The sequence below is a fragment of the Hemicordylus capensis genome, chromosome 5 (assembly GCF_027244095.1).
Source record: "Hemicordylus capensis ecotype Gifberg chromosome 5, rHemCap1.1.pri, whole genome shotgun sequence".
NCBI classification, from domain to species: Eukaryota; Metazoa; Chordata; class Lepidosauria; order Squamata; family Cordylidae; genus Hemicordylus; species Hemicordylus capensis.
The window spans coordinates 68,634,466-68,661,288 of record NC_069661.1 but is presented as its reverse complement, the minus strand read 5'-3'; the positions used below and the strand labels follow the sequence as shown (position 1 = coordinate 68,661,288).

The 26,823-nt window shown below is 43.6% G+C and overlaps 1 long non-coding RNA gene across 3 annotated transcripts in view; it reads right to left on the bottom strand.

Moving 5' to 3' along the window:
- Window positions 1-1,379: 1,379 nt before the first annotated feature.
- LOC128327839 (uncharacterized) overlaps window positions 1,380-26,823 on the bottom strand; it is a 49,721-nt gene continuing 24,277 nt past the window's right edge. Inside the window, exons 2-4 of one of the 3 annotated variants that reach the window (XR_008308822.1) lie at window positions 14,953-15,283; window positions 12,353-12,600; window positions 1,380-8,713 (exon numbers count right to left, since the gene is read on the bottom strand). This is a non-coding gene — a long non-coding RNA (uncharacterized LOC128327839). Of the gene's footprint in view, window positions 8,714-11,499; window positions 12,601-14,952; window positions 15,284-26,823 lie in introns of those variants that run through there. The other 2 variants (XR_008308824.1, XR_008308823.1) reach the window with 2 other exon arrangements.

Sequence of the window (26,823 nt, the reverse complement as noted above, 5' to 3'; positions counted from 1 at the left end):
TGATGCTTTTAGCTAGATGTTCCTCAAACTCTCTTTTTGCCTCCCTTATTGTCACCTTGCATTTATTTTGCCCGAGTTTGTGTTCCTTTCTGTTCTCTTCATTTGGACAGGCCTTCCAATTTCAGAAGGAAGTCTTATTCCCTTTTATGGCTTCCTTGACTTCCCAGTCACTGTCGGCATTTTGATCCGGAGGACGATAGCACGTCCCCAGTAGCACATTTCCTTTCAGGCCTTGTATTGTCACCCACAGGGTTTCTGTGCAGAACTCCAGTCCACCTAGTTTTTCTACCATGTTAGTTTCTATCCCTTCTTTAACATACAGTGCTACTCCACGTCCAAGGCATCCTTCCCTGTCCTTTCTATAGAGTTCATATCCAGGGAGAACAGTGTCCCACTGGTTCTCACTGTTCCACCATGTTTCTGTTATGCCCACTATATCTACTTCTGTGCACACTAAGGTGGAGCAGCACTCAGAACTTCTGATTCTATCAAGCAGCATATTACTGTGAGAGTAGCCTGAAGGCCTGAAATTAATTGGTCTAATTTGTTTATCTTATCCAATATTTCCTCAGCTAAAATTGAAATCATAAGACATTGATCACCCAATGCTTCACAAAAGTTATCATTAATCAGAGGGATATTCTTAACAGACTGATTATCTCCAACTGAGCCTAGTGGACCAACATGTAGACAAATCACCTCCAATATCTGCTACTAAGTCAGGAGACAAAAATCCAAATAAGGAAGAAGAGTTATTTCCAAGGAATAACCCACTTTGCTCTCAGAGTGGTTGTCAGGCCAGGTCTTGTGAACTAGCTCCTGACTATTTAAATCTCCTACCCATACACCCTCCTGATCCGCATCCTCTTGGGGAAAATCAGTAGTAAGGGCAGATGAACAATAGTCCAGTATTGTTTTTTGTTGAGGTACAGAATCCCAGCTGGTACTATATCGGGCAGCAACAACATAGGAAGATGCTGAAAGGCATCATCTCACACTGCATGGGAGGAGGCAATGGTAAACCCCTCCTGTATTCTACCAAAGATAACCACAGGGCTCTGTGGGCACCAGGAGTCAAAATCGACTTGACAGCACACTTTACCTTTAGAGACCCATTGCCCTTCTGGAGCAAGTTTTTCCTGTTTCTCTTAGCCATTATAAGTCATTGATCTGATCAGTGCAGCTGGCTGCGAGGTGTTCTCATTCAGTTTCTTGATCATAAGAGTAGAATTAGTGTCTTAGATGGGTCACCATCTTCACCCAGTTGCCACTAAGTCTGCACCTAGCATCACACTTGACACAACACCGAGACACATGCTGAGGTATTGCCTTGGCAGCCCCACTATTTTATACCAGAGGAACAGACTGCAGTGTTTATTATTTTTATTTATTTATTTATCTAACATATTGCTATACTGCCCAAACTCACGTCTCTGGGCGGTTTACAACAGAAAGGTTAAAACATTAGTTAAAACAGAATAAATGACAGAAAAGTTAAAACATTCATTAAAAAAAAATGATAACAGAAAAGACTGACACATTACAGCAATTTAAAATTTAAAATTATTTTAAGAACAATGTTAAAACTATTAAAAGAATATTTAATTAAAAGCCTGGGTGAACAGATGTGTCTTTAAAGACTTTTTAAAAGTTGTCAGAGATGGGGAGATCTTATTTCAGCAGGGAGAGGATTCCAAAGCTTCGGGGCAGCAGCGGAGAAGGCCCGTCCGCAAGCGGCCACCAGACGAGCTGGTGGCAACTGCAAACAGACCTCTCCTGATGATCTCAATGGGCAGTGGGGTTCATAACGAAGAAGACATTCTCTTAAATACCCAGGGCCCAAGCCATTTAGGGCTTTATAGGTTATAACCAGCACCTTGTATTTTGCCAGGAAACTTATTGGTAGCCAGTGTAGCTCTTTCAGTACAGGAGTAATATGGTATCTCTGAGATGACCGGGAGACCAACCTGGCTGCCGCATTCTGTAGTTTCTGGACTACATACAAGGGCAGCCCCATGTAGAACGCATTGTAGTAAACCAGTCTCGAGGTGTAGAGAATGTTCAGGCTCGCTGGGAAGGGCCCTCAGCCTGCAAACACTTCCAGGTCCCCCAGGCAGGCCCCACCACATTAGAATTTCATACACTCAACTAGTAAATTATCTACAGCTGATTTCATTCCCCATTTTCTGTGGGACCCAGGCTGATTGACCATGGGGCTATTCTCACGATCAGGCAAAATCGGGCTAGGGGAGCCTAGCCTGATTTTGCCTGATCGTGTAAACCACTGGGCGCGCAGGCGAACCCGGTGGCTTACTAGCAGCTCGCCCACTTTTTTAGCCCTCCCCGAAGCCTGGGTTTGCGGAGCAAGCGCTCTGCAAACCCGGGCTTCCCTATCATGAGTAGCTGCAGCGCTGCTCCACACCGCGGTTATTCGCGAGTAGACCCCTGGAGGGGATGCGAAAAGCCGCCTCCCGACTCCGGGGGTCTCCTCAGTATGCCCTGCACATTCGTGCAGGGCATACTGGAGCTTCCGGGGGCCATGCAGCCCCCGAGCTCCCCATCCCCCGCTGGCTCCGTCACAGAGCCGGCAATCGTGTGGGCAGCCAATCCGGCTGCCCAGGGCTCCCTCCCCGCTCACCGTTCTAAACCGGATCTCACTGATCATGAGACCAGGAGACATATCTTTTTCCTTGACATTATTGAGCATATTCCGAGAATTGTAAATTGGACGCTTTCCAGAGATTTTGTAAGGAATGGATGGCTAAATGTCAGAGGGCAGAAAGCAGCCATTGGTTCAAAAGGGCAGATGCAAGACTAGGCAGAAAACAATGTATCAGTTGTAGCTTCACTTCTGGTTTGCTCCCATTTAATGGGGTAGTGCAGTTATAGGTCTGTGGCAAATTCAGTAATACTTTTCCTAGTCCTCTAATTTATTTGCAAGGGTTTGTGTTGCTGACAGTAGCAGTCATAGGAACCTTATTTATAAAAATGTGGGCCATTTTCACACAGAAGTCACATTCCTTATCCCTTAAGATTTCAGGACACTCTTTTCTTTACAACATTCCATATAAAGAATGCTTATTCCTCCACAATTCACCAAATCTAATTTTGCCTTATGTAGCTGGACACATCTGTTACACATAACAAGAGATCATAAATCTGAAGACAGGCAGGGACAAGCGAGGAGGGCCAGAAAAACTCACAAGACATATGTCTAATGTGAGAGAATGGTTAGAAATAAATGACATACTTCTCAAAATGGAGTACTTTAGGTCATTGTATGCACATTGACCCAGGTTTCTGGGAGAATGCAGTCCACAGAGACACTTTGGAAATCTGTTTACTAACAGAAAGCATAGAACTGTAGGTTTAGAAGAGACATGAAGACAATCCACCACAATTAGAGCTGTCCCCAGATGGTAGGGATGTGCATGAATGGTTTGTACTGAACCAGTTTGCCTTGAACCGAGGCCAGTTCATCAGTTCAATCACAAACCAAACTGGGGGCAATTTGGTTCATGATCGAACCAAACCAGGCCTGGTACGGGTGACGGGTTCGGCACAATAAGGGGACCAGGTGGGGGTGACTAGTGAGTAAGAAGGTTGATTACCTGACTGGTGTGGCTGCCGGTGCTACTCGGTCTTCCAGTGGCCCTAAGGAGTGCGCTGCTCCCTCTTTTATAGAGCTGGCTCTTCTACCCCTTGTAGAAGTTGAGTTATGGACTCATTCATTGGAGGATTCATTGCACACCTTCATTTCTTCTGTTCATTTTATTAATTAATTCATTCAATTTTTATACTGCCCCTTAAAAAGTGGCTCAGGGTGGTTTGACTGTCATTTGACAGTGCCAGCTGCCAACTACACCTCCCACACACACACACACCACCTGCAAGGCAGAGGAGTCCTCAGGTTTATTTTTTAGGATTTTTTGAAGTGTTTAGCTTGTTTAGTGTCTTCATTACACACTTTAGTTTCTTCTGTTCATTTTGACCCCACTGCTTTGTGGGTGGGAGTGGGGAATTAGTGGCATCCCATAAGCCAACTATCCCCCCCAACCCACAAGCCACTGGGGTACCCAGTTTACATTTTAGGAATTTTTGAAGTGTTTAGACTCTTTGGTGTGTAATAAATCCTCATAGGGATTCATTATGAGGAAAGGTTGCTAGACACCAAAGAGTCTGAACACTTTAAAAAAAACACCTAGAACATAAACTGAGTACCCCACTGCCTAACGGGTGGGGGCAGGTATAGTTGGCACATGGCAGTTGACAGTTGGCACTGTCCAAAGACAGTAAAAATGAATAAAAGAAATGAAGATGTGTAATGAATCCTCATAGGCATTAATTGATGAAAAGTATACACCAAAGAATCCAAACACTTGAAAAACAGTGACTGCACATTTTGCTCCATAACTCCACTTCTACAAGGGCTAGAGCTTAGCTTTACTTAAAAAAGAAGAAGCTGGGAATCTGGGGGAATTAATAGGAGGAACCCAAATCTTGAATTGATTCGAACAGAATCTGACACGATTCAATTCAAGCTCAAATTTGGCCAGGAGTTTCTGGGCAGATTTGTTTTGAGCTCGAATCACCTGAGTCAACCAGATTTGGGTTGAATCGATTTGAATCCAAATCGATTCACACATCCCTAGTGCATAGCCTTGTATAAAATGCTGTATTTTCATATTATGCCCTTGTACCCACACTTTGCTATGTCATTCAGTTCAACACTGGGCTGGGGCAAGATGTGTCCAGGCACAAATTCAACAGATGCAGCTTTCACCAGGACATTCTAGAGAGGCACCTGATAGACCTCTGCCTAATTACCTCACCTTATAAAGGCATTCATGGGCTTATATAATACTTATCTATCATATCTAGGGATAGCCAAGCTACATTTTTCTTAGGAGCATTTATGTTTCAATCGATGGGCAGGAATTTCAAGGCTTTTATCCAAACTTCAGCAATCATGATTAAGAGGGATCGTGAATCATTCTTTCCAAACCTAATCCACATCCTGGCAAAGTGAGGAGAAAGACTTTAGAAAGCGGAGTGGTGCAAAACATCTAAGATAAACGTAGAAATCCCATCCAGTGAATAAGCCTGGAACTGGCATTCATCAGGGAAATGGCAAGACAAGACTGTTTTTCATGGGCATATGCCAGCATCCTCTGAGTATGTTCCATATGGCTAATACTTCAAGAGCTTTTAAAGATAAGAGCAAGCTAAAAATGAGGCGTCTTCCTCTAATCTACTCTCATATGCTGCTTCCTCAGAGGATTATGTCTGAGGGGAAAAACCCTCATCTCCCTCTATTTTTCTTCCTTCTTTTTTGCTCTATACAGAATGGGCAGCTGCCAGTGTAGCTGATGCAATGCTAGTCAGTGGCTGGCATGAAAGGCACAGATAATGCAGAGTTCTATCCCTGGCCCGGGAATAGGAAGCAATACAGCTTCTGACCCCATTGGCCTCTATGTTACTTTGCTAGCCATATTGCATTGGCATGGGGTGGGGGCAGGGCTGCTCCGCCTCCTTCCTGCACACGTCCTCAACTTCTCCCAGCCAGCTTGCAGCTGGTTTGCTGGCTGGGTGGCTGTCTTTCTCAAAAGCAAACCTCCCAACTGGTGAACTGGCTGGTAGAGGGAGAGGAAATGCACAGGGAAAAGGCAGGCTGGCCCCGCCACAACATCAGGGTGAAGGGTGTGACTGGTGGTCAGGGCGGCAATGTCTGGGTTGGCATGACTGTTGGAAAGGGGTTGCCAGCCCCGAGGTATAGGACCACACCATGTTTTTAAAGCCCTCAGAATTTCTGTCACTCGTGGCTGCTGCTTGCAGAATACTAATAATAATAGTATTTGCCTCCGTTTTCCAGAACCTTAGCCAGTGCTGGCTTCCCAGTCTGGCCGGGAATGTGCCTCCCTGCCTTTTAAAGCAGGAAGAGCCACTCCCGGCCACTCTGTGAACACAGTGCTGACTGGAATTTGCTCGCAAACGGAGCGTGCGGCCCTGTCTGTGAGCAAAACCAAGTCCCCTGCATCTGACATCAGGCGTAGGAGGCATGGCTAGAGGGGCCACTGCTGGCGGGCTGAACCAGGGCTGTTACTGGCCTCCCTATGCCACTCCCTCAGGGACATAGTTTCATGAGGCAGAGATGGTTGCAGAGGGAAGGGGAGGCCACCAAAAATTGCTCCTTTCCCCCTTCCATGATGGAAAACTCCGGTTCATCAGCACATCATTCGTCTGGATGCTAGCCACTCAGAGGTGCACCTAGGTAATTTTGGAGCCTGGACCTAAAGGCCTTTCGGGGGGCGGGGGGGATTACTGCTCCTGCTGCTGCCAATAGATAAGCTGCAATGCATTATTTTTTATACCAGAACATGTTCAGGGAAAGCTGGAAACTCTCTATCTTTTTAAAGAAGATATTCTGAATAAGATACTTCCCACTGACTTGCAGAGAGATACCACATTTTGAATGGACAATCCTGCCACTTAAGTTGGTGGACCGCTCAGCATTTGGAGGCCCCCCAGGCCTGCAAGGGACTGGACCTCTGCCCAGAAGTCCAGTCCAAAGAGCGCTACTGCAGCCACTCACTTTATCTCACTTATTTGTATTATATACATTTGAATCTTGCCTTTTAAGACACATCTTCCCAAGGTGATTACCAACATTTAAATGTAAATATTCTTTCGGGAACACCTCCGAGCAACAAAAAGGGGGGAAAGAGAGTTTTAATAAAGAGGACCACCCAGGATGTGGTACAGATTGCACCAGATGGTCCTGGCATATATTTCAGTAAATACAGCTGGTGAGAACTATAGGACATTGCTTCCCTTATTTTTAAAATCTCCTGCCCTTTGGGAACTATTTGGCAACCACTGTCCTTAAAACATTAAAGCTTTCTGAAATCTGCAAAGATAAGTGAATGAAAATCGTGACTGAAAAGAGAAGTGTCTTTGTGTGAATCATAAATCACAGTATTGATTTTTCCCCTCCATAAGTTATATGCACACTATCTCACTTGATTCTGTTCTGTTAAACAAAGGAATGAGCTCTATTCAAAAGCTTGACTTTAAAAGTTAGAGTTGCAACATGAGTCTGAAGAAATATATGCTATATTTTCTATGGCACATATAAGAGGGAAAGTACGTTACATACAAATGCATGTAACAAAGCCCTGATGGTTCCTTCCAGGCCAGGAAAGACATAATGGCTTCCTGTCTGGCTTGGCTTTGCCTCAGTTTCAAGGTCTCCTTAATCTTGGTGACTTGTGTTTTCCAATCCTGGTTCCTGCTCAGCTTGACCCCTGGCTTTGGCTCTGATTTCTGGCTTGTTTTCCACTCCTGGTTCCTGTTTGCTTGCTTGGCTTGACCCATGGTTTTGGATCTGACTTTTGCCTTATCTTCTGCTCCTGGTTCTTATTGGCCACTTGGCTTTGACCCTTGGCTTCAGTGGCTCCCAGCTTGCTTTTTGAGTCTGCCTCCTGGTTGACTCTTTCAATCCTGCTGCTCTACTAGGCCCCCTCAGTCCCAATTTCAGCCTCTGGCCTATCCTCCAGTGGCTACCTTTGTGCTGGTATCTGCACCCTCTTCATTCTCCCCCATCCAATATAATGGAGCAACCTAGTTCCATTATATTAAACAGAAGAAAATTAAGTGGCTAAGACATAGATCTTGTCTGGGCCTTGGATTAACTCAGAAAAATGATCAGCAATCTTCTGATTTTTAAAAAATATGATTTTGGATTATTTCTGAGTTATTTAGAGGTAAGCTTGGAGCAGCTCACCCATTAATACTTTTCACATTGTGTGTGTGTGTGTGTGTGTGTGTGTGTCTGCGCACATATGTATGGGGAGGTATCAAAATTATGCCTCCTGTTCCCGCTTTCAGCCTTTACATGTTCACTTGAAATTCTGGACAGAACTTAAATGTGTTCTGTGTTAATAGACTCTTGCTCACTGACTGGGGACCATGCAAAAGGCAGAATCCTTGATTGTGTATGATGTTGTCCACTCAATATTTGTTCAGATGAATGCATGGAGTAAGGAATGTGGACAATAATTCCCTTTGTCCTCACATTCTCTGAATATCTGATAAGGTCTCTAATTGGTTAATTTTTGAGTTTGCAATGGAAGTTTTATTCCTTTCTGAGGAGCTCCATTGGTCTACAGGGCTAAATAAAGTTCCTTTATTCCAAAACAGACTTACTATTGAATATAGTAAGTTACAATGTAGACTTACTATTGAAGTAGCTGAGACCATGTAGATTATAGGATTTATAATCTTATAGAACTGTTCTTTGAAGTTTTCTCTAAATAGAAATGCCACCTTTTCCTGGCTTCATTCAAAAATGTATTTTCCAAAAATCTATTCTGTAAGCTAGAAAATAACAGATGAGTACCAGCTGATAAGATCTGTAGATCATACTGATTTTCTTCAAAAATACAGTAGTCATCTGTAACTAGCTGTTTTATTTAAAAATGTGTGCATGTTTTGAAAACAAATGTTTTCAGTGCAGTTTCCAAAGCAAAGATCACTTTCTTCTTAATGTGGAAATTGCTGCATTTCTATACAAAATAAGAGTCTTCCAGCAATTGTTAAGAACTAAGCATGCTTGCTGATATTTTTTCCATTGTTGCTCAGGAAATATCACGGCAGTTTTGATCCAGCAAAGGAAACATGCCAGTATACAGTCTCTCTCCAACCAGTCCATTTCCTAATAAAAACAGGCATTGTTAATGTTATTCTATTAGCGTATAATAAAGAGCACAAAGCTAGTAAAGAGCTACTATATGAAAGCTAAAGAAAAGGAAGCAGCACTTATCTCCATAGTCACATACCTCCTAAGGAAATATTGCTATCATTATGCCTCATACCAGTGTGATGCCCAAAATAGCTCTGACAATTAGAGTCTGCATCAGTGTCACTTTTTCCCTTGAGCATTTGACTTCATTGTTTGCCACATCAAGTAAAGGAATTTAGAATGTGAACTTGGACAATACAGTGCTGTGAACTTTTCGTCCAACCTCATCTATCCTCCTCACACCCTGGAGCTTTCCCGTTTTGGCCAGTTGGTCTCACACTACTTGTATGCAGATCAGTATGGAAGGAAAACCTGCTGGGAGCATCTATTTTGGAGCAAGAAAGAAACAACTTCATAAGTGAGACCGCTCTACTTAACTTTTAAGTGTTTCCTTCATCTGTACATTACATTTTTGCAGACACACCAAAGTCATCAATTAATTCATTAGACCCCAGTCAAATTACCTCTAGGAGATGCTGCAACTCAGTTTCCTAGAAATATTACTGTATCGTTCTCTCGATACAGAATGTGAGTGCAATTATGCGGCAGAAGACAGTATGAAGTCATGCAGATTACTGACTAGCAACCATGCATACAGTGGTTGCATGGTTGCTAGGTAGTAACTTGGGCTGTGCAAGCTGCTGTTTGCCATGCTCTCTTCTCGCCTTTTTGAACGACCAGTTGGACGAAGCAACAGGCCACATGCTACAGTTGGTACCTCTCAGACATACACAAGAGTTGCTTGTTGCTTCAAAATCTCCCTGGATGTTTACTACTAATTATCCAGTGGTGGGTGGTGGTGGGGAGGCTAATGGTCAGAAGAACAATCTAAAGGGGTTAGGGGAGGAAGGAGCCTGCCAGGGGAGGGGGCAGAGGTGTATCTAGGGAAAATAGTGCTTAGAGTAAGCACTGAAATTGAGCCCCCTGTTGAAACATCTGACACCCATGACCCATCTTTCAGATACTTTACCATAATATCATATTATGGTAATATTATACTTTACCATATTATATTATATATTATACTTTATATTATATATTATACTTTATAATATATACTTTAAAGTATATATTATACTTTATAATATATACTTTAAAGTATATATTATACTTTACCATAATATCAGCTGAAAAATACAAGCCAAGCCCATTAATCTTTTAATATTTCAAAAACTATTTAGCAGTGGACGTAGCCAGACCAAAAAATGCTGGAAAACTACAAATTTCAGTATGCTGGGGCTCATGAAGTACCCAAATACTGTATGGAGGTATACTTCGAAAACTAAACAGAAGTGCCTGTCTAATTCTCTACTATGCATTGTACCATCACTATTACAAAAGTTTTAAAAATAAATGGAGAATTTGGCTTTCCCCAGATACTCTGAAAATAATTAAAGGATATGCAGAGTAAATTGTGTCACTGCTTGGAATATATTCTAGTGTTTCTGAAAGACAGTTAAAATGAGAGAAAGAGAACAAGAAACTCCCAGTGGCCTTAATAATAAGGATTTCACACTGATTCAAAGACAAACTCACTATTAATAGCCATATTATTAAGACATCACATTTAACTCACTGATCACAAGAAGCAAAGTAAGATATTAATATAATCCTAAAGCAAATGAATATAATCCTAGCTCATACATTTCAGCTCAGTATTCACGAGCCCTGAATTTCTGTACATAGTGCCAAACTGAATATGTGTACAGTGACTTATATTATATTAAATTTAAAAAAATTACCTGTAGCCGCTTTGCGGGGTTTCCTAAAGGCTGTGGGGAGAGGGTCTGCAAAGGTTCCCCCTCCCCCGCTGGCCTCTTAATTCACCGCCGCAGCCTGTCCCGGGCTTGAGGCATATCAAGCAGTTGCATATTTAGCCTCTGTTAAATGCATAGTACAGGTGAAACTCGGAAAATTAGAATATCATGCAAAAGTCCATTAATTTCAGTAATGCAAATTAAAAGGTGAAACTGATATATGAGACATACGCATTACATGCAAAGCGAGATAAGTCAAGCCTTAATTTGTTATAATTGTGATGATCATGGCGTACAGCTCATGAAAACCCCAAATCCACAACCCCAGAAAATTAGAATATTACATGGAACCAAGAAGACAAGGATTGAAGAATAGAACAATATCGGACCTCTGAAAAGTATAAGCATGCATATGTATTCAGTACTTGGTTTGGGCCCCCTTTGCAGCAATTACTGCCTCAATGAGGCGTGGCATGGATGCTATCAGCCTGTGGCACTGATGAGGTATTATGGAAGACCAGGATGCTTCATTAGTGGCCTTCAGCAATTCTGCATTGTTTGGTCTCATGTCTCTCATCATTCTCTTGGCAATGCCCCATAGATTCTCTATGGGGTCAGATCAGGTGAGTTTGCTGGCCAATCAAGCACAGTACACTGTATACTTTTCAGAGGTCCGATATTGTTCCATTCTTCAATCCTTGTCTTCTTGGTTCCATGTAATATTCTAATTTTCTGAGATTGTGGATTTGGGGTTTTCATGAGCTGTACGCCATGATCATCACAATTATAACAAATTAAGGCTTGACTTATCTCCCTTTGCATGTAATGCGTCTGTCTCATATATCAGTTTCACCTTTTAATTTGCATTACTGAAATTAATGGACTTTTGCACGATATTCTAATTTTCTGAGTTTCACCTGTAATATTTCCAGGGTTGGGGCTTTATTGTGAAAGGAAGTGGTGTAAGCTAGGAGGAGTTAGGGTGAGAGTATATAAAGCACATATAAGCATGTTCAGGCATAAATAAGCATATATCAGAGTAAATTGGGGCTGTTCACATTGCTGCCTTTTACTACGTATCAGCACTTTTTTTTTCTTACTTTGGTTTGCTTGGTGGGCTTCCCCTTGTCCACCCCTCCAATGACTGGCCAACAGGGTGATAGAGGAGGCAGAGGCACCCACCCCCAGCTTCCAACTGGCTCATTCACCTGTGCCCAGGTGATGGAGGTAAGGTGGGAATGCCTGTGTGTGTACATGCATGGTGCTTGCGCCCCCCCTCCAAATGTCATTTCATTCCCCCCCCCCCAGTTTTATTTCCTCAGTGTTGCTGTGCAACTGCATGCCTCAGTTAGTGTTACTGGAGCGCTCAATGCCAAGCACCTCCTATGAAAGCCAGTGAGAGGGGGAAATAGCCATTCAAAGCTAAGAACAGCTTGCCTCTTGTATTCTTCTGAATAAGTAGAGATAGCAGGAGCTATATTCCCCTTGCTCTTGTGTGTGCGCGCGCGTGTGCGAATTTGGTATTGTGCACCAGCACAGCTGCAAAAGATCTCTGTAATGTCTTCAGCACATGGTAAAAGAGGTTCTTTTTCAGCCACACACTGGTGCACAACAAGGCTTAATTTTATTTTATTTTTAAAGCTGAGAGGAAGGTAGCTCCTGCTATCTCTACGCATTCAGAATGATAAAAGAGGCAAAGGTTTCAGCTTTGAAGAGAGGCTGGATAGGCAACTAGGAAGGGCTGGGAGGCGAGTGAAACACAAGGTTCTCTAGGCTCTGTCAAAGGCTAAGCAACCTTTCCTGGGATCCTGGAGCTGCCACTGCCCTTGCAAATTCTCTTGTCACAGCCACTGCAGCAGCAGCAGCAGCAGCAGCAGCAGCAAAGGGCTTCCCCAGGTTGTTTTTTCTCTTCCAGGACTCCAGCAGCTGAGCCAAGTCCAGCTGATTGCCGATTGCCTCCCACTGAGTCGCTTGCTGCTCCTGCTCCCATTATTGCTCCCATGCATGCTACTGGGTGATGGAGTTGGGCTTCACACCAGCAAACTGTTGAGAAGGAGAGAATGAAAAGAAGGGGAGGGGGATAACATGTCTTTCCCCCATGACAGTCCTGCAGCAAAAGCAAAACTGTTTGCACTGGGGAGCAATAGAAAAGTGCAAATGCTTCCCCGCCTTCTTGTTGGTCCCCCTCCCCTCGTTTTAATTTGAAAAAAAATCCCACAATAGTCCTCCTCAGCATTCTACTTATTTATTCATACAACCAGGGTCAGGATCCCAAGTGTTCTGATCTGCCCCCTTGATCGCTGCAGGAAAACACGCACACCTGGTCTCTCTTGCGATAGAGCTGCTGTCTATCCCTAACAAAATCACTCCCGGACAGGTAGCCACACCTCCACCCAGGGGCGTAGCTAGGAGAGAGGGGGCCGTGTTCATCCCTCTCTCTGGCTGCCCACCAGAGTGAGGGAGATAATGAAGAAAATAGGGAGGGCTGAAACTGGAGGGCCCTCAGGAGCTGGGGGCCTGTGTTCATTGAACTCTTTCGCTCAATTATAGCTATGCCTCTGCCTCCACCTCACAGTTTATTGCATGAGGTCTCTCTAAACGGTTCTGCAATAATGCCAGTGTATCCCACGCAACTGTTTTCAACATTCCCCCAAAGTGCAACTTTTAAAGGATGCTTATACTATGCACCAAGGGTCATTCTTCAGGAGAAAAGCCAAATAATGCCATTGGCTGTGTGAACAGCATGGCATTGAAGTCCTCGTAAATACTCTCCTCATCTGAACTCCCCCTAACCTGAATATTAGCGAAGCAGAAGTAAGTCATCATTTGGAAGATCTCCTGGGGGAAACAAGGCAGCAATGGAAACGTCTGCCACAAGGGAGATGCCCTGAGGTTCTATAACTGATTTTAAAAAGGAGAAGCACAATAAGGGCCTTCACTGCTTCTGCCTGCTTGACAGATACATTTCAAGAAAGGGTTCCTGAGTCTCTCTCATCAGACAGTAACCACAGTAAAGAGAAGCAATTCCCAGCAGAATTTCCCTCGGCTCAGTACAAACTTGTAACACAGGCCCCATTCTTTCCTACCAAAAGTCGTTGTCTATTTGAAAAACTGGAGGATTGACTGGTGCCCTTTCATTTCTTTGGCTTAAGCTCATTATTCTTCTCACTGCCTGATTTGTATTTGCAACTAGACATAACAGCCTGTATTATACACAAAAAATACTGACAAAGATGCTTTAGATATTGTTTCCTGTCCATGAGATAGAGTGTGCCCCCAAGAGCTGATTCATTTATTCCCATATGTTCTGGGGCCTGTAAATCCTAAAAATCCTTGATTCCACTGGGAATTTCTCCAATGTGGATAGAGCTCACTCACCCCATACTTCTGCTGCCAGTTGGATGTCACATCCTGTTCGCTAGTCTCATCTGGGCATCAGAACTAAGGAACTCTGGGATGTAGTTCTTGAGAGATTATGTCACATAGGAAGGCCACTTCTCTCGAACTACCAGACTTTTGGTGTGCTGCTTGAGAGGAGGGACTGGGACAATAGCTCTGAATGTTGCTTGTTGTGTTCCAACAGAAGCCCAATTCAGACATTATACTATACAAGTGTACAGATGTCTGTACACTTGAAATGTGTTTGTGTACACTCTAAAGAATGTACCTGCGTTCTTTTAAAAAGTGAACCTTGGTACATACCCGTGGTACAGATAAGAAGTGTACTGCTGTACTTGTGCTCAACAGAATGTGTGAATAGTCATAGACTATTCTAAATAGAACTGTACCTGTGTTCCTATCTGTACCTGTATACATGGTTCACTTGTTTACGCGTGTTGAACATAACATGTGAATGGGGCTAGAGCTTCTGATTTCTGCCAGCAAATCTCACAAGATTTGGACACTTCATATAGATACAAGGAAATAAGTCTGCATAAGTGTTTGGAAGCATGATCTATAGTTTATCCTCATTTTTTAAAATCATGATAGGCTTCCTAAACTCTAGGCTTGCTGCCTTGAAGTGAAATCTGGTGGTTGAGTGTCTATCAGATTGAAAGCAAAATGGGGCAACACCCAGAAAAGGCAGTGGCGTCCACATCTACCTGCTTCCTAAGTATGTAGTAGTGAATATGTGTTTCTATTAAAAGAAAAAGTTAAGTGGATCCTCTCTCTCAAAACACACACATACACCAGTGCTCAGTGGTCCCCAAGAGCCATAGAATATTGAGGGTTTTTTTTTAAGAAAACCAAAACAGAGGTGAAGAGGGGGAATTGGCCAGCATGAGCTTTTAAACAAATTATAAAACCTTATGGTTGGAGAGATGCAACATTTTGTTGTAGGCCCCACTTGTACAATAACCAATACAGACATTAAAATATTAAGCATGCACTTACTGTTGCCACCTCCCACGCTCTGCTGGGGCCTTTCAACATTTTTTCTGAAGGAACATCTGGGTCCACTTTTTGCCATGAATGGATTCCTGTTTGCAAATCCCTGCTATGAGACACAGGGATTTATCTGCACAGAAATGTCCATGAAGCACTTACTTCTCAACTTAAGTAGGCGTTCCATATATCAGGTTATAATCCAGGCACTTTGTGCTTGGGCTGCTTCTCCCACCAAGATTTTTATGGGCCAGTGAAGGTTAGAAGTGACATTGGACAATTCTTCATTTCATTTCTCTCTGTTCTCTGTTCTCTTCAGTTTGGAGAATCTAGTTGCATGCTGTTAGGAATAATGTGAACTAGACCAATATCTATGACTTGGCTTTAATATTTATGCAATACATTTATTAAAATATTTGTGGTCATATATTTGATCCTAAATTAGGAACTGCAAAGCAGCCAACATTATAAAAACAATAATTAATACAGCAATAACCACCAGATAACAAAACTAAAAAAACAGCGGTTGATAGTGAAACATCCAAAAGCGCCTTATCAAAAAGTGTGTCTAAAGAAGGTTGTTTTTAGCCAATACTAAGAAGCCCGAGAAGCCAAATCCCCCAGCTTCATCTTCTTCCCACCCCACTCCTCCCCATCCCACTCTATCCTACACTGGATCTTTCCTCCTCACCCACCCCAGTCCTGGCTCACCCAAATGCAAGGCTGCCAGTCTCTCTCCTTCTCAGCTTTGACTGTCCCCTTTACTTCACTAGGTGGCAGTGCACCAGCTGCTGCCATCCACCTACTTGTTCTCTGCCACTACCCCTGGCTTTTCAAAAGCTAAGGGAAGGGAGTGGAAGAGGAGGCATTAAAGAGGAGAGGAGAGTGCTCCTTCTCCACATTTCATTTTCTGCCCTTCCCTTTTGAAAAGCCAGAAATGGAACAAAGAAAGGGGGCAAGCAGCAGTGGCAGGGCAGTGGAAGCAACCAGCAAGCAATCCACCACCACTGCCAGCCTGCTGCCTGAAGCGGCCACAAGCCGCTTCATCCAGTCTCATGAGCAGACTGGCCCTGGAACCAGCCAGATCTCCCATAGGAAAGATCACAGCCTGGGAACCACCATGGAGAAAACTGTCCTGCATCACCATTAACCGCAATTCAGACGGTAGTGGAATATGGACCATCATTGATGCTGATTCTTGGAACATGCGATAAGCTGCTGGATTTATATAGGGTTGTTTCCAGGCACCTGCTTTGTCTGAGATTAAAACTGACTATAGATAAATCTGTGAAGAACTATCAGCCAGGACCAGTCCAAAGAATTTTGTGGGCCAAGTTCAAAAGAGTTGCTACCCCCTATATCAGGGTAGGCAATGTGTGCTTCTCCAGATCAGGCATATCATGTTCAGCCACAGATTTCTCTATAGTCAGTTTTAATCTCAGACAAAGCAGGTGCCTGGAAACAACCATATATAAATCCAGCAGCCTATAGCTGATGGGAACTGTAGTTCTGCAACATCTGGAGAGCCACACATTTCCTACCCCTGTCCTATATCATTAAAAAAAATTTTTTGGAGGTATACCAGGGGTTTTGGGTTAATCCACTCTTTAATCCAGGCCAGTTTTTGCATGGGATATATTCCAGTCCTGGAGTAGAGGCGGGGCTAAGAAACAGCCAGCAGCAAGAGCCCTGAAAAGCTTTCTGCACTTGCCTCTCGGTACTTATTTCATTAAACTATTCATATTCCCAATTCCATTCCACTGACTTGTTCTTGCATACAACACTTTCCCTTGGATTCTACACCAAATGTTTTGCAGACCATCAAAGCTATTGGTGGTGATTAACAAGTACAGGAGACACAAACAGTAGCGGCCAGTGCAGGTGCCACCAGGCAGGGGGTGAGAGGCACCTTTAAGTACAAATCTAAAGGTTTTTACCTCCACTCCGGCAGCACCTGCAAGCTGCTCCAAGCTGCTCTAAGCTGAAGTGTAGTGTCCAGCACTCCCTGCAGTGGAGGAATCAGCTCCAACACTCACCTGGCTGCTGGCAGGGGGTTGACTCCATGGATACCAGGTGAGTGGCAGAGCCGATCCCCCACGGCAGGGAGAGCTGGGCAGCGCACAGCTTAAAGCAGTTTGAAGGTGCTTACGGAATGGAGGTAAGCACCTTCTAATTTGTGCTTGAAGGTGCCTCTCGCTCCCTGACCAGTGACACTCACACTGGCAGCTATTGGACTCAAACAGTTTGGGTGTCCCTGATAATGCTCCTACAACTAGGATTCTGCAGGATACATCACATTTTCCATTTCCTGTGCTTTTGATGCAGAGCTTTAGCATTAAAAGTACACTTTCTGGACTTCTGGTTGGATCCAAAGGTTCCTTCTTGGCTCCCTTCTCTAAAGGAAGATTTCTTCTGCTGGAGCAAGGAAAGTTGTGTCACTCTGCAGATTCATGATCATTAATGTAAACCGCCCCGAGCCATTTGGGAAGGGCGGTATAGAAATAGAAAGAAAGAAAGAAAGAAAGAAAGAAAGATTGGGCTCTGGTTTCTCAGCCACAGTTGTCTGCCATGAACAGAGAAAGGGCATTAGTCCCCCAGAGATGTGTGGATTGCAAAAAAGGATGCTCCTTTGGCTTCCTTGCAATCCACACTGAAATTTATTTAGGGAGTGAAATGATTACTCTTCCTTGGAGTCCAGGGTTCCTCACCCACAGCATAAAGTCTGGGTAGTGTTCTTGTAATCAATTTAGTGCATGGTGGAGAGGGAGAGAGAGAGAGAGAAATCTGTAGCCACATCCTGATGGTGAATTTGTGCAACGAATGAAGTTATGCTAGCAGAAGATCACATAGCTCCACAAACTCATGGTGATTTTCAGTTCACTTTAAAACATATGTGGCATGTCACTTGTTGTGTAGCTGTGGTGCTAATGCAACACTAGTCTAGAACTCAAGCTGCAGACTTAGCAGAACTTGTCTGTGCAACATCTTAGTGCAAGCCTAAGGATGTCAGCCAGCAACAGTTCTTAGTCACTTGCATCATATGCTGAATTCTTTGGTCATGTTTACCAGATGTCAGTTTCGGAGCCTGGCATGCAACTGCTAACCCACATTTAGGATGGTTTGTGCCGGCATGCTCAAAGTTGCATTTAGTGCCTGATGGTGGATATAGTTGATTGGCTTAGCATATGCTGGGTGTGCATGCACAATGAACTGAAGTAGTCGAAAGATTTTTACAGCCGGGGTGTAGCTATAATTGAGCGGATGAGTTCAAAGAACCCAGGCCCCCAAGCTCCTGAGGGTCCCCCAGCTCCACCCCTCCCTATCTTCTTCATTATATCCCTCACTCCAAGTGGCTGCTGGAGAGAGGGGTGAACACAGGTCCCCTCTCCCCTAGCCATGCCGCTCTTTGTTGCCAGATTTGGCTTTTTTAAAGCCAAATTTTGGGTTACGGCCCATTTGACTCATGAGTATACCCTTGAGATGCCGCTGTTTACAGCAGCTTTATTTTGTAACTTGTGGGATTTGTTGGTTTGTGCCATTTTTTCAATAGTTTTTGCTTAACATAAACGGGCCAATTTGAGGCCAGTTTTTCAATCGTTTTTGCTTAGCAAAACTCTATGAAGTAAATTAGAATATATTTATCAATTAATATTGTGTACTGAGATCTTGAACTCTGACAATATGTAATTTGTCCAAAGACAATGGCTCATTTTACTGTTGCACACCTGGGGGGGGGGGCGGGGAGAGTCATTTGACAAAAGGAACCCAGCATGTTTAAACTGTGAAGGACCTGAAGCAATGAAGGAGTGCAGAACATACGTTTTTAATTATTGTCTGTGTTAAGAAGATACAAACCTTTAGGGAAGCATCTGGCTTCTCACTCTCGGTTAACTCCCTCTTCATTGCTACATGGGAGAGTCTGATAGCTTGAATTAAACGTTGTGCTTTAGTAAAGCTAAAAACATTAGTTTTATCAGGAAGATTACATGCAGAGAGACTCTAGTATACACTTCCAGTCATTTGTAAGAAGTATCCATGTGATTTACGCATATATTATATTTAATTGTTAAACAGACATGAGGGTGCTTAATTGAATGTTTTTTCTAACATTACATGTATCAACTGCTTAAGTTAAAGTGCATCTTTTGAGACTTCTCCTGTAACCCTGAGACTTTGGTATTGATGCAGGGCCTGAAAATTCATTTAATAATTATTAAAGAAAATAAAGGAAGTATGTCTATGATTTCAGCCAACAGTGTTGGCAGCTCTTTAATTTGCAACTCCCAAAGTGCAGACTTGGAAAAGTATTGACTCTGTTGGCAGGAATTCTAGCACAGCTGAGTGGTGGAAGTCCCAAAGAAGCACCACAGCTGAAATAGTTTAGACTGGATTTGATTTGGATCTTCCTTTTAAAAGGTCTGCTGCCATCTAGTGCTGCAAAATACTAGATGTTTTGGCTGTTTCTACATTTAAATATGTAAGTTGAATTTGTATGAAGAAGCGTGTGAAAAGGAAACAGATTAAGGACAGAGTTTGAGCATTTTCACTGTATGACCTGTAATTAAACACCCCTGTAATTAAATTTGGAGGTTGTGGGGGGTGGGGGACCCCTTGTGCTGGTGGCTGGCTTAAATCCAGTATAAGGGTGGGGGTTTCCTGTCTGTTTGTTTTAGCAATTATAAGCTGCTTTTACGTAGACATTCAATATACACGTAGGGTTGCCATCTTTCTTCTGGCAGGGCTCTTTTAGCAGCTACATGACAGGCAAACATGCAACAGATGAAAATGTCCTCGTCTAAATACTCCCAAGATTGGAAAAGCAGCACTAGCAGAATTTCTGCTATTCATGCAGTTGTAAAAGGTATAGGAACCCTGTGGGGGAGGGGGGAGAGAAACACATAGCAAGATAATCAATATGTTTTTTAAAGTTGTTACATTTCTAAGTGGTGCATAGAAGCACCTTGTTTCTAGTGTGAACGCATATAAGTGAGTATGGGAACACTGAGACACCATGGAATGCACATTATAAGAGAGGAGAGCTGGTCTTGTGGTTGCAAGTATGACTTGTCCCCTTAGCTAAGCAGGGTCTGCCCTGGTTGCATATGAAAGGGAGACTAGAAGTGTGAGCACTGGGTATTCCCCTCGGGATGGAGCCACTCTGGGAAGAGCAGAAGGTTCCAAGTTCCCTCCCTGGCATTGCCAAGATAGGGCTGAGTGAGATTCCTGCCTGCAGCCTTGGAGAAGCCGCTGCCAGTTTGGTAGACAATACTAAGCTAGATGGACCTATGGTCTGACTCAGTATATGGCAGCTTCCTATGTTTCATACATACCATTTCAGACATCACAGAACCTGAGGTATATATTGCATGGTGATAGCAGATTGTCAGAGAATTAGGTCTTTTACCAAAAGTAAAAGCACCATCTTTCCTTTTTAATCAGTGAAGGCTATCAAACATCAAGTGAAAATTGCACGCAATAGGCAGTGGGTTGGTTTAGATTATACTTTCTTGAACATTTGGTTTTGAGGAGAAACACACTGCTTGAATGGAAAGATCACAGATATGGCCAGTACCAAAATTATGGAAGGAATGATAACAGCACTTTAAACTTTAATGTACTCCACAGGCCCCACCCTGTGACTTCCCTCAATTTAGCCAAATCATGCTCCTTGTAGCCTTTAAAAAAACAGTTTAGGTGGCATGACAAAAGTGAAAGCGGCTGGCCCTGCTTTAACACCCCTGTACTTAAAACACTAGTTATGGCTAGTGTTTTGATATTGGCCACATTCACACATAATGTGAAACTGCAGGTCCAATGGACCCATGGTTCCACACTCCACCCCACTCTCCTGTCTGCATTTGGACAAAACGGACAGGAGGCTCTCTGTAGTCAGGGAGACTGCAGAGAGGAGGGGGAACTGGCGGTGTGGGCTTCCTTTTTGCATGAAAGACAGCCCAGAGAGCCAATCACAGCTGGAGAGAGGGAGAAGTTTCCTCCCTCAACTCCAGTTTCAGCCAGCCCAGCCTATTCAGACATACTGCAGGCGGCTGGAGACCTCAAGTATGAGTGGTGAAACTCACTACAATCTAAGTTTTCAAACTGGAGTTTGGCAAGCAAAACCTCAGGTCATTTTCCTTACGGGACTGGAGTTTCACACATTCCAACATTCCGGTTTGGCAACCTCTGGCCCCTTCAACTCCAGTTTCCCATTATGTGCAAATGAAGCCAATATTCCCCATGATCATAGCAGCACTTTTTCTAGCAGCTGGAATAATAAAAATGGCTGCTGGTGTTATTCATGATTGACTTGGTCACATATTACCCTTCTTTGTGTGAAAAGCCTCCTAGTCTGAATAGGCCAATCGGCATGAACAGCCATATCCAGGCTTGGGGGCAGCCCTACCTGGGAGGTAGGAGAGCTGGTCTTGTGGTAGCAAGCATGACTTGTCCCCATAGCTAAGCAGGGTCTGCCCTGGTTGCATCTGAATGGGAGACTTGATGTGTGAGCACTGCAAGATCTTCCCCTCAGGGGATGAAGCCGCTCTGGGAAGAGCAGAAGGTTTCAAATTCCCTCCCTGGCATCTCCAAGATAGGGCACAGAGAGATTCCTGCCTGCAACTTGGGAGAAGCTGCTGCCAGTCTGTGAAGACAATACTGAACTAGATGGACCAATGGTCTGACTCAGTGTATGGCAGCTTCCTATGTCCTTACCTGGGTACGGCTGCTCATGTGAAGCACTGGGATCAAGGCCAATCACAGCGCTGCCTTCCTAGGTAGCCCAAGATTTTTACTATTCCTTTTACCAGGGGAAAAAGGGTGCAAGTGTGCCCTTTTACTCAGGTACAGGGTCGTGAGTCCCCTCAAGCCTCGAGTTCCTGGCTTGAAGGGAAATCCCTCCATGCACCATGCATCTCACACAGTGTTTCTTGCATGGCACATTTATTTATTTATTTATTTGATTTATATACTGCCCCTCCAAAAATGGCTCAGGGCGGTTTACAACAAATACAAACAAATCAATGTAACAGTTAAAATCAAAACTGAATCAATTAAACAATTAAAATTATGTAACCATTAAAAACATTAACCTTAAAAAAAATTTAAAACCAGCATTACAAATTTAAACCATAAACCATAATTTAGGGATACCTGGAGGCCAGGCTTCATTCCCCCAGTCTCCAGAGACCTGCGCACGGCACACAGGGGATGACCAGTCATCTGAGCGGAAGGTCGGTTTAATCCTGCCTCCCCCACCCCACCCGCCCTCCCCGTCCCAGTAATGGTTGCGAGAACGACTTTATTATGTTGTATATGAATACTGGTGTCTGTACACATCGTATATGCTTTTGTGTGAATGACTGCGTGTGTGTTCATTGTAAAAGTGAACTTGGGGACAGGCCCTTCTAAATGCATGGCACAGGTAGGGAGTGTACTGCTGCTCATGCACTGAACATGTATAACGGTATATGTGTACAGATCTGTAGACATGTGTTAATGTATGAACAGGGATAATGTACATCTGGAAACAGACAGAACTTATCATGTGGAGAAAAATCATACTTCATGAATAGGCCCTAAGTATTTTTGTAATAGCAACATCACTTATATTGTTTCTTAGTTTAGGCTATATTAATTTCAGTGAGGTGAGTCAAATTTGATATCAGCCGTCCTTCAAAGAGATGTGTAAAGATGATACAGTTATAATCTTACATATATGAATGGCCTAGTTAGTGTCACCACCTCTTTCTGGCTTTGCTCCTGTGTTTTTAACAGCAACACAACATTTAGAAATTCAGAGCTTCCTCATCACTGCAGCTCTATCCCAGAGTAAGCTGCATAGATAGCTAGGAGCTTGGAATATCTAAGGCCTAGCTCCCACCCAGATGGTAAAGTTGTGTTTTGTACAATTTCAGCCTGCAGGTGGGGGCTCACATGATGAAAGCCCCCACCCCGCAGAGAAAAAGATCCCTACACATTGAAAACGAGCATGTCAGTGAATAGGCTAGAGCAGAACCTTTGATCTTGATGTCTAGCATTTGTAGAGGGAATATCTTTGTGTCGAACAGAATTCAAGCATGTGAACCTTCAGCTACAATACAGAGAGAACGAAGACTGAGACTCAAGATAACTGGGGATCTACTGTTTAATAAGGAAAGGTTTCCATAGTAATATGATATCCAGCATAAATTAGGCTCCTCAAGCAATAGACAAATGAAAAGAGTCCCAAACCGTAGGAAATTGTACTAATATATAGCCAGGATAAGAATTTTGTTAAGATATGGTTATTTCTTAACTTTACCACTGAGTTGTGGCCCATCCCAAAACTATTAGTTCCTTTTCTACTGAAAGTACTCAAAGTTGCATCTAAGAATGAAACAACAACAAAATAAAACGCATATTTCTATAATCCCATAAAAACAGCACATAAACCACAATAAAACCCTAAATGAAAGAAATATAGCTACAGATCATAATAAACTAAATGGAGAAAGCAGCAATGTTTCCATTTCAGGATTGTTTTCTTTTTCAGGAAGCCCATAGGAAAGGTATGAGGATCTTTAGTTGCTGGCAGAAGTTGACCAGGTAGGTTGGCAGCTGGGATTTGCCTTTAAAAACATAAATATTGGACCGGGTCTCACGATCAGTGAGACCTGGTTTCTTTGAGTGTGCAGGGAGGGAGCCCTGGGCGGCTGGATTGGCTGCCCACACGATTGCCGCCTCCGTGACGGAGCTGGCGGGGGCTGGGGGCAGTGGGGCCGATTGGCCCCCGCAAGCTCCAGCATGCCCTGAATGAGCACACAGGGCATGCTGGCGAGACTCCCGGAGCCGGGAGGCAGCTTTTTGCCTCCCCTCCATGTGTCTCCTCTTGAGTAGCCGTGCCACAGAGCCGCGCTGTTAAGGCAAAATCTAATTTACTACTTTAAAACAAGGTTAATATAAATATTACAATTCAGGTTGCAATCCTAGCATGCTTACTTGGGAGCAAGTCCCATTTTACTCAGAAGGAAATCCTGCTGAGTACACATGTAGAGGTGTGGTCAGGCCTTGGGCCTTTTTGTTTGTTTTGGATAATCTTAAAAATAAAATAAAATCAGAGTGTATTACAAGTGATCTACCCTCAGCCTTGAAGCCAGGGTGGGGGCTAATGGGTGCACTGCCCCACCTAATGCTTTGCCCCATCTAGGATTGGAGATTTATTTATTTTTTTAACTTTTTAATTTGTAACATGACAATAGCCTCTTCAGATGTTATAAGTCCTAACCACGAGGGGGAAAGCAGGGAGGAAGTCCCGCCCACCCCCACTGTCACTCACCCTCTGCCTGATGACCATGTTTACAATACTGTTTGTCTGAATGATGCGGCCCTCTAAGCGTGATGGCTGGCAATCCCATGAGCGGCAACTTTGATCAATCAAGGCTGCAGCTCATGGGATCTCTGGCCATCACGCTTATGGCAGTGCCCCATTCCGACAAGCAGTACTGTAAGGCATCAGGCACAGAGGGTGAGTGGCAGTGGGGTAGGTGGGACTTCCTCCCTGCTTTCCCCCTCATGAGCAGCACTGATGGTTAGGATTTATAGTGTCTGCAGAGGGCTAATGACAGTCTCAATTTAAAGAATGACAGCTTGTTTCAAGAATAGGAACAATTGTAGTTAAAAACCAGGGGGAAGGTGGCTGCCTTTTTCTTCTCCCTCACATCCTCCTCTGCCAGTAAGAGAGGGGAAATAGTTGCTATGTGCCAGCAAAAAACCAACCAACCACTCCATTTAGAGTTATGGCTGCCTCACCTACAAGGAAGGCTGGCTATAGGGCTGCCAGCCAGAGCCAAAGAACCTTAACAAACAAACAAAAACCTTGTAAACTATGGCCAAGATTAGGTCTGTAACTTTTTCTTCTTCTTAGTTAAAAAAACCAAACTGAATTTCTAGTGCATTCTCTCTGAGTTACTTCGTATTTTTGACCCATCTTAAAGTTTAATAGATTTGTAAACTTAATGACTAAAGTTGTCCTATTTTCCAGGTGCAGAATGTTGCCCTACTTTCCTGGATGAAAGCAGCTGTGCGGAATAAAAATGTGTGTGTGTGTGTGTATATATATATTTAAATCTTCAGACACAATGCTGCTAAAATTAAAGTCCTTTTGAAATATTGTGTTTATTGACTTTTAGAAAGCATCTGTCTACAGCTAGTATTCCTTACAGCTATTCTCACAATCTCTGAAAAGTGGGCTAAGGGAGCCTGGTGCTCCCAAGGCAGCTAGCCCGCCTAATTACTCCTGCCCTTAGACGAGGTTAACAGAGCAAGCTCTCTGTTAACCTCATCTTTTTGCTTGTGTGTTGCCGCGGCGCGCAGTGACACATGAGTAGACCCCTGACCGGAAGGCTGCAAGCAGCCTTTTGGGCTTAGGGGTCTCTCCAGGATGCCCCACATGCTCACGCGGGGCATCCTGGAACTTCCAGGGGCTGCACGGCCGCACGGCCCCAGGTCCCTGCTGCCCCCACTGGCTCTGTGATGGAGGGGGCAGTCATGTGGGCGGCCAATGCAGCCACCCAGGGCTGCCTCTTGATCGTCTTGATCGGCTAAGCCTGCTCTCCCTGCAGAACCCCCTCCGGCGCTTCACACCAATCATGTGAAGCGCCTCCTTTTGTGCTTAAAATTTGATGATGAAAGGATGATGAAACCATCATTGCTTCTGGTGAACATGCTCGTGTCTCACTATTATTTATAGCCTGAATTATACCTGTCTAAGATACTGAAGTAAAGTGAAAGTTGTGCCGTCGAGTTGGTGTCGACTCCTGGTGACCACAGAGCCCTGTGGTTGTCTTTGGTAGAATACAGGAAGGGTTTACCATTGCCATCTCCTGCACAGTATGAGATGATACCTTTCAGCATCTTCCTATATCACTGCTGCCCGATATAGGTGTTTCCCATAGTCTGGGAAACATACAAGTGGGTAATCGAACCAGCAACTTCTTGTTCCCTAGGCAAGTTACTTCTCTGCTGAGCCACCTCATTTCATTTCCCCATCCTTTCTGTTAATGATATCTTTTAGCATCTGTGTGAAACAAGAAAGTGGAGGGAATTAGGGTTTCAGAAGCTGTCTGTCACAGCAGCTCTGCTTGTTGCTTTCAGGTTCTCACCACTCCACGGTTTTCCTTTTCCTCTGTTGAATCTCACACTGTGCGTCCCTTTGTTCTTTATAATGTTTGTCTCACCATCATTCTGTCATCATTAATACTATTATCCTGTTGGCCCTTTCAGCTTGTTTTCTTTCAGATTTTGATCCTGGCTTTCTTTCTTGCTGTTCTCTTCTCTTCTTAATCTCGTTTTAGGTAATTCCAATTCTCATCTTTCTTCGGATATTTCTCCAGAGCCATTTTCTTTTCTGCAGAGTTCCTATAGCTTCTTCAGTTGGATTGATAACGCACACAACTGGTATGTCCTGAATATTGTTATTTCTCCTCCCTGCTCTCTTGCTGACCTGACATTCCCAATCCAACACTCCACCTCAGACCAGCACTTAATTACTTTACCTTTCTTTATTTTCCCTCTGGTTCTCATACTTTTGTGATCTTCAGTTACTTGGTTCTGTACATTCTTCCCTTCCCTTTATCCCCTTATGTCCTAATTTTTCTCTGTGGCCTCATTCTTAGTTTTGCACTTCCTTTTCTGTTTTGTTCCAATTGTCTTCCTCAGCCTGCTATGGTTCCCAGTCTTTTTTCTTGTACTCATTCTGCAGACCATCTCAAATATAAAATTTGTTCTTTGTTCTTCTCCTGATTACGCTTTTTGCAGGTTTGTGCTTTCTCCCCTCTTTTCCTCTGTCTCAGGCTAAGCAACTTTATTACGTCTCCTGGAGCATTTTCAGACAGAAGGCTCTAC